The sequence below is a fragment of the Capra hircus genome, chromosome 22, assembly GCF_001704415.2.
Source record: "Capra hircus breed San Clemente chromosome 22, ASM170441v1, whole genome shotgun sequence".
Lineage (NCBI taxonomy): Eukaryota > Metazoa > Chordata > Mammalia > Artiodactyla > Bovidae > Capra > Capra hircus.
This window is the reverse complement of record NC_030829.1, coordinates 38,969,787-38,977,756: the sequence shown is the minus strand read 5'-3', so window position 1 is coordinate 38,977,756 and position 7,970 is coordinate 38,969,787.

Genomic DNA, 7,970 nt, shown 5'->3' with positions numbered 1-7,970 from the left:
CAATATTTCCCACATCATGAGGATTTGAAATTCATTTTGGCCTATTTTCTAAATATTATCAAGTATTTAATTTGAAAGTTCTTACTTTTAAGTCAGTTAATAGCGCTCATTTGCAAACTTAACTCAGAAGTATTATAACCAAAAATGATCCATTTCTTGAATGCACCTCAAGGGACTACATTCAGGAAACAAATGTGAGTTTCCATAGCATGCACACTAACACACAAGACAGATACAAACACACAAAGAACCAAATCTAATTCCTGCAGGACAAAAACAAAAGGGTGAAGATCAACAACTTCCTCCGTTTTTTCAAAGATTCCTCTTAGTAATAATAAATGACGTGCAAATGGAAAGACAGGAAATCATGACCACGTGCCATGGCGATTCACCTTACAAACACAAAACCAGAAATAACAGCTGGAATAAGTTACATTTACTGAGTTAATGTCATGCTTTCTTCTAGAAGTATTTTTTATTTTCTCAGTATCAGAATTCTGAAAAAAAGCATTTCATCAAGCCACCCTTCTCAAACTGCATATGCAAAAAGAGCCAGTTTTGGAATTCCAGAAGTTTCATCTTAACCAATGTCCATCTCCCCTCCTCCAGAGCCACACAGTGTAAAGAAATCTTTTTTCTTATACCCTAAGGGAACTATAAGACGAAACAGAGCTCTGATTATCACAGCAGGTATTATCAAATAACAACAACAACAACAAAGGCAAGACAAAATGGTCTCCATGAGAGCTCAGTTGGTCAAGAATCCACCTGCAATGCAGGAGACCTGGGTTCTATTCCTGGGTTGGGAAGATCTGCTGGAGAAGGGACAGGCTACCCACTCCAGTATTCTTGGGCTTCCCTGGTGACTCAGCTGGTAAAGAATCCCATCTGCAATCTGAAGACCTAGGCCCAATCCCTGGGTTGAGATGATCCCCTGGAGAAGGGAAAGGCTACCCACTCCAGTATTCTGGCCTGGAGAATTCCATGGACTGTATAGTCCACGGGCTCACAAAGAGTCGGACATGACAGAGTAACTTTCACCAAAACAGTCTCTCAGGATCACAGTTCCCTAGAACCAGAAAGGGAGATACTCACACACTGCAAAGGGAAAATGCCAATCAATGTTCCATCACAGACAAAACCCAATGGAGTAGGGAAGGATACCTGGTGTAATCACATGCAAGCTCCATTATTCAAAGACATCTCAGTTGGCCAGCGCCAATACTGATTCACACACATACAACAAACAAATAACAAACATGGTCCCCCACACAAAAGGACAAACTGGAGGGCTTACTCCAAAGCAACACACACACACACCACCAACATATAACCTACAGTCACAGAGACAGAAAATCACAGAAGGTGTAGTCTAAAACTCCACTTCCACTCCTAGGCAGAGGCCTCCAAGCAGAGAGGCCAGCTCTCAAAAGAGAATGAACCTGAAGCGGCTCACTTCCTGCAAGGGAAGCAGCCCAAATGGAGTTGACGGAATTCCTAGCCTGCACAAGCCTGACTGACACCAAATATGGACCACAGCTCTGGACCTTTCTCTGCTCCAAATAGCCTTGTGCCTTGGGGTGGCCGGCACTTGTCAGGGAGAGTCCTTCCTGGTCCCCTGGAGCAAAATGAACTCTGGCAGCTGCTGGGAATTTGGGAATGGGCAGCCCCTGGCTGGCATCAGCTTGCTATGGACACAGATCTCCTGGCTAGCTCGCCTGCTCTGTTACATTACCATTGTGAATTAAATACTAACATGTGAAAAAGCCTGTTTTCAAAGACAAAGCAAAGCAAAAATGATCCCAAATGAACACGCTGGGATATCTGTGCCAGGTTTTGGAGTGGACTTTTACAGAACACCTTGTTTATGAAAATAACTTTGGTTGTATTAAAAATTTTCAAGACGTTAAATATGTAACAGCTTTCCCAGTGGCAGATGGCTTGAATTGATATTGGTAAATAACTGTACATAAAATAAAACTACACTGAATTAAACGTCAGCACAAATGGCAAAATAAAATACAGGCAATACACTACTGCACAGGTGTATGCCATATTACCAGCTGAAAAAAAATCTTGCAATTACAGGCCTCCACTATTTATTTCATTTGTGTGCAATTACATTTTATATGTGTTTGTTTAGTAATATCGATCCAAGACATCATTTTGAGAAATATAATTAACTGGACGGTAGAACAGAATGTGTGTGTGTTTTACTGTTTTTGTATTTCTGTATTTCAAAAACAAGTTGGTCTTTGTTAGTTGTGTTTAACTGCCATCTAGAGTTAAAACGAATCCATTTCCTTTCCCCTCTACTACTCTTCAAAATTTTAGGCATATGAGCCAACATGTTTAACCCCTTCTTTCCTTCAAACAACAAAACTGTAAAAGGATGACTATCCAACTTTTCAAAGCACTTGTAAATTTCTACCGGCTGCAAATATTTTAAGTAAAAAGTGAGGCTCACATTTAATCTAGTTAAAACATTATTTCTGAATGTATAAACAAATCAATGGGCAACTAATACACATTTAGACTTGGGGAAATACAATAACAACTTAAAACTAACTTTCTATTTCTATATACACAGCCTATTTGTATTTTTTTCAGAGTCTGAAAAAAGCACTCATATATAAAGATATTATAGAATTATTCCATTTTTATATCTGAAAAAGTTGATTATGAAAATCAGCCAAATTCCAAGTGTATATTTAACTAATTAACATTTTTAATATTCTTATGTTAAAAGTGGCACCCAGGGACTTCCTGGTGGTCCAGTGGTTAAGACTTCTTACTTCCAAGGCAGGGGTGTAGATTTGATCCCTGGTCAGGGAACTAAGATCCCACAGGCTGCATAACACAGCCAAAAAAAAAAAAAAATTAAAAATGGCATTTGTATTCAAATTGAGGAGGTTTATAAGAATAAATTGTCAGTAAATTGCTCAGCTTTCAGCTTATGAAAAACATGACTGAAAAGCAGTACCATCTAACCTGACACCTAAGCAAGAAAGAAGAACAAACAAAACTCAAACTTGGTAGAATGAAAGAAATCATGAAGATCAGAGTAGAAATCAATGAAAGAGAAATGAAGGAAAAAACGGAAAAGACCAATAAAACTAAAAGCTGGTTCTTTGCAAAGATAAGAATTGATAAACCTTTAGCTGAACTCAGCAGGAAAAAAAGGGAGAGGGCTCAAATCAATAAAATTAGAAATGAAAAAGAAGTTGCAACTGATGCCACAGAAATACAAAGGATCATAAGAGACCACTTCCAGCAACCACATGCCAATAAAATGGACAACCTGGAAGAAATGAACCAGTTCTTAGAAAAGTACAATCTTCCATAGAAACTGTGAACAGACCAATCTCAAGTACTCAAATTGAAACTAGTTTAAAAACTTCCAACCAACAGAAGTCTAGGACCAGCAGGCTTTGCAGAAGAATCCTACTGAACATTTAAGGAAGAGTTAACACCTATCCTTCTGAAAGTCTTCTATAACTTTGCAGAGGAAGGAACATTCCCAAGCTCATTCTATGAGGCCACTGTCACCCTGACACCAAAACCAGACAAAGATATCACACACAAAAGAAGAAAATTACAGGCCAATATCACTGATGAACACAGATGCAAAATCCTCAACAAAACACTCGCAAACCAAATCCAACAATATATTAAAAGGATCATATACCATGATCAAGTGGGATTTATCCCAAGGATGTAAGGATTCTTCAATAAATGCAAATCAATGTGATATGGGTGTTTTCTTTTTTTAAATCTGTACCAAACACATTAAACCACAACAACTTCTTTGACAATATCTTTACAAATCATTAGGTCCTGAAACTAAGAAGTTGCAATGCAGTGAAATGCAATGCAGTTTTGTTCTTTCAAAAGGAAAGTACATAAAGTTTTCAAGTAGATACATATACCAAACAATAATGATGAAAAACCAGATGGAGCAAATAGCCTTGAATGGTCTGGATTAACACAATGGCGCTGCATTCTAACAAGGCGGACTACCTTACCAAGTAGTCAAGCATACGTTTAAGAAAGTTTTCAATTGCTTAATCAATAGTGGACCAATGATGAAGCTGTTACAGAATTTATAAGAGCAAAATGGAGGGAGGTAGAGATGGAGAAAGTAACAGGCAGAAAGGCTCTGAAAGAGAAAATTCTTACTTCAAGAAAAACCCGAGCTAAACAGTTATAGTGAAGCATGTGAATGAATTAAAAGCCACTGCAAAATCAAGGAGACAGGACTGAAGTGAGGTGATAAAAAGGCCTTTATAAGTTATACAGCTATGAGCACATTGCTTTAAGGCAGAAGGATCACATGAGCTTTGAGTTACTAAAACTTGGGAAGTAACAAGTATATATTTCTACGTATACAATACACAAATAATTTCCTATGAATTATCATGCGTGCTGTCAACTTTAAAATTCTAATACTTCCTCAAGTGCATTTTTGAACTAGTGAGGTTTTTTAATTTGACACCCCCCAACCCACTCCAGTATTCTTGACTAAAGAATCCCATGGACAGAGAAGCCTGGCGGGCTACAGTCCATGGGGTCAAAAGAGTTGGACACGAATGAGCGACTAACACTGATATACAGAATAAACCCAAATGAAATCTAAAAAGATGGCCTTTGTACAAACCATAACAGGATTTACTGTTAGTAACTTGGGAGTCTTTGAAATTGTCAAGGATTCCGCAATTCTTTCAATAATTTCTTACTCTACAGCATGCCCTTCCTTTCTCATCATCACGCCTTCCTCTTTTCTCCTCTTTTCTATTTTCCACTTACTAGTCTCATCTACAAAACCACTCCTTCTCTTTCTTACTGTCAATCCTCTATTTTCATATTCTCTGGTGCCAGAAATGAAACCTTTACAATTGGGGGGAGAGAGAGGAAAACACCCTTCTCAATGCTTCCTTTCTATTGGCCCTCATTCGAGGTGTGTTCTCAAGCACACACTCCTGTGCCCAGCCCACTCACCCTGTACACCCAATCACAAAAACAGACCTCCAAACTCTGTCCACCTGCAAAGTCTCCAAATCCCACCCCCTTTTCAAACTCCACCTCAGTCTCCCAAAATGCCATCTAGACTATCCCAAGTCAGACTCATCTCTCCTGACTTTTCGAGCTCTCTCAATATCTGAATGATATATTTTAACTACACAGTCTCAAGACAATAAACATAACTACTTAGAATACTAATATCAAACAAGCTGGAGTCCATTTCCTAGCAGTGGGCTCTTAAGTCATTTGAGTTAGTCAAAACTAAGTCTCGGTTTTCTCAGCTATGAACACGGGGATAGTAAGAGTTTGGCACTGTTGCTCATGGGTTAGAAGAGTAATTCATGCCAAGAGCCTCCCACAGAACGTGCAGTCAATAGGTATCTTATACTGTCAATCGTCATCCTGTAGCTTCGCATATGCCTTCACAGCCCAGCCAGACTCTAGGCCCTTGAGGGCAGAGACTGCATCTGAATAAATACATCTTTATAACTAAATCACGTGTTAGTCACTCAGCTGTGTGCGACTCTTTCCGGCCCTATGGACTGTAAACCTGCCAGGCTCCTCTCTCCATGGAATTCCCCATGGACATGAAAGGCTAAGGGGATAATTATCGTATACTAATGCACAGCACTAGTCTAGGGTTAGGAAGCAACAACCACCACATATTTAGAGAAGGCCTCATTACGGACCAACTGATACTTAGTAGGTTACCATAATTTTCATGGTATGCCGTGAATACCTCACTCCAGAAAGTACCTAAACTTACATAGCGAATAGAGAAGCTATATGTTAATAGCTAGCCTGTGAATTGCCAGAGATTCCTCTCCCCAGCCAGGTATCGTATAGGATCAACCATGGATTACATCAGGAGGAGGGGGCCTATCATAGCACATCCTTAGGCAGAGAGTAAATGCTGGAAAATAAATGATCTCTAAGTGTCTGTGAGGTAGCCCTACCTACATTCTCTTAAAAATTGCAAGAAAATTTCCAAAGCATTCCATAGTTCACTGCCAAGGCAGGAAATGACTGAAAGAAACTGGGTTCAAAGGTCAAAGACTTGGATTTGAACCAGTTGTGTCACTATGCAAGTTTACATAAAGAAGAGAGGTATGAAGCTTGTTTTAAGCAGCATACCAATGCTTTAATGTGCTGTCTCCCAGCTCTCTACTTCATGCAATGCATTACCAATTTAAGAAAAATCCTTATTTGTTAACGTCAATAAAAGATAAACAAGAATGCCTTGTCCCCATGCAATAACTCCATTCTATTTCTACAACACAAGACCAGTTAGAGGTCTATTTTTTAATCTTTACTAAGTAAAACTAAAGGTGTGTACTGTCATCCTGCTTATTTAACTTATATGCAGAGTGCATCATGCGAAATGCTGGACTGGATGAAACATAGGTTGGAATACAGATTGCTGGGAGAAATATCATTAACCTCAGATATGCAGATGACACCATCCTTATGGCAGAAAGTAAAGAAGAACTAAAGAGCCTCTTGATAAAAGTGAAAGAGGAGCGTGAAAAAGCTGGCTTAAAACTCAACATTCAAAAAACTAAGATCACGGTATCCAGTCCCATCATTTCAAGGCAAATAGATGGGAAAACAATGGAAGCATTGACAGACTATTTTCTTGGGCTTCAAAACCACTGCAGATGGCAACTGCAGCCATGAAATTAAAAGACGTTTCCTCCTTGGAATAAAAGCTATCACCAATCTAGCCAGCATATTAAAAAGCAGAGGCATTACTTTGCCGATAAAGATCTGTCTAGTCAAAGCTATGGCTTTTCCGGCAGTCATGTATGAATGTGAGAGTTGGATCATAAAGAAGGTGAGTGCAAAAGAATTGATACTTATGAACTGTGATGTTGGAGAAGACTCTTGAGAGTCCCTTGGACTGCAAGGAGATCAAACCAGTCCATTCTAAAGGAAATCAATCTTGAATATTCATTGGAAGGACTAATACTGAAGCTCCAATACTTTGGCCACCTGATGTGAAGAGCTGACTCATTAGAAAAGACCCTGATGCTGGGAAAGATTGGAGGCAGGAGGAGAAGGGGACGACAGAGGATGAGATGGTCGGATGGCATCACCAACTCGATGGACATGAGTTTGAGCAAGCTCCACGAGTTGGTGATGGACAGGAAAGCCTGGCATGCTGCAGTCCATGGAGTCCCAAAGAGTCAAACATGACTGAGAGACTTAACTGAACTGAAGTAAAGCTTAAGTCCTAGCAACTGAAGACACAGCTCTCCTACATTATGATGAAATTTCAACAGGGGAAGTTATTTAACCCATTCATTCAAAAATATTTACTGAACAACTATAGTCAGGCAGTTTCAATAGCTCAGCAAATAAAAAGAGACAATTAAAAGGAAGTTCAAATCCTAGTTGGAGGTGCCTCCTAAACAAATGAACAAGTGATTAGAAAATACGTGGAATGATACTGTGTTCTGGAGAGAAGTAAAGCAGGAGAAGGAGCATGAAGGGTGAAGAGACAGACTTGAGATCCTCTACTGGAGGTTCAGGGACTAGTTCACTGAGGAAGCAGCACTGAAAGATAAGAACTGAATCTATGTCATTATCTGGGGAAAGGCCTTTCCAAGTGAAGAAAACACAGAAGTGCAGTAGTCCTCAAGCAGGAGATAAATTTAATGTAGATATTCTGGAAGAAAAAACATAATTTAAACACCTAGAATGGAGTCCTAGCTCTTTGCCCTTTACCAACTCAGTAACCTTCAGAAAGAAAACATTATCCCACCTGAACCTCAATATTTTACTCTGTAATTAAGGATACTACCATGTAACTTACAAAGTTCTTTCAATGGGAATGTTTAAGAATGTACAACACCGAAGGATTATTCTCAAATGATTTTGTCCAGAGGGCTGTGGGAAATTTAATGGAGGCTCTGATGGCTTCCAGCTACCACTTAAATCAATGATCA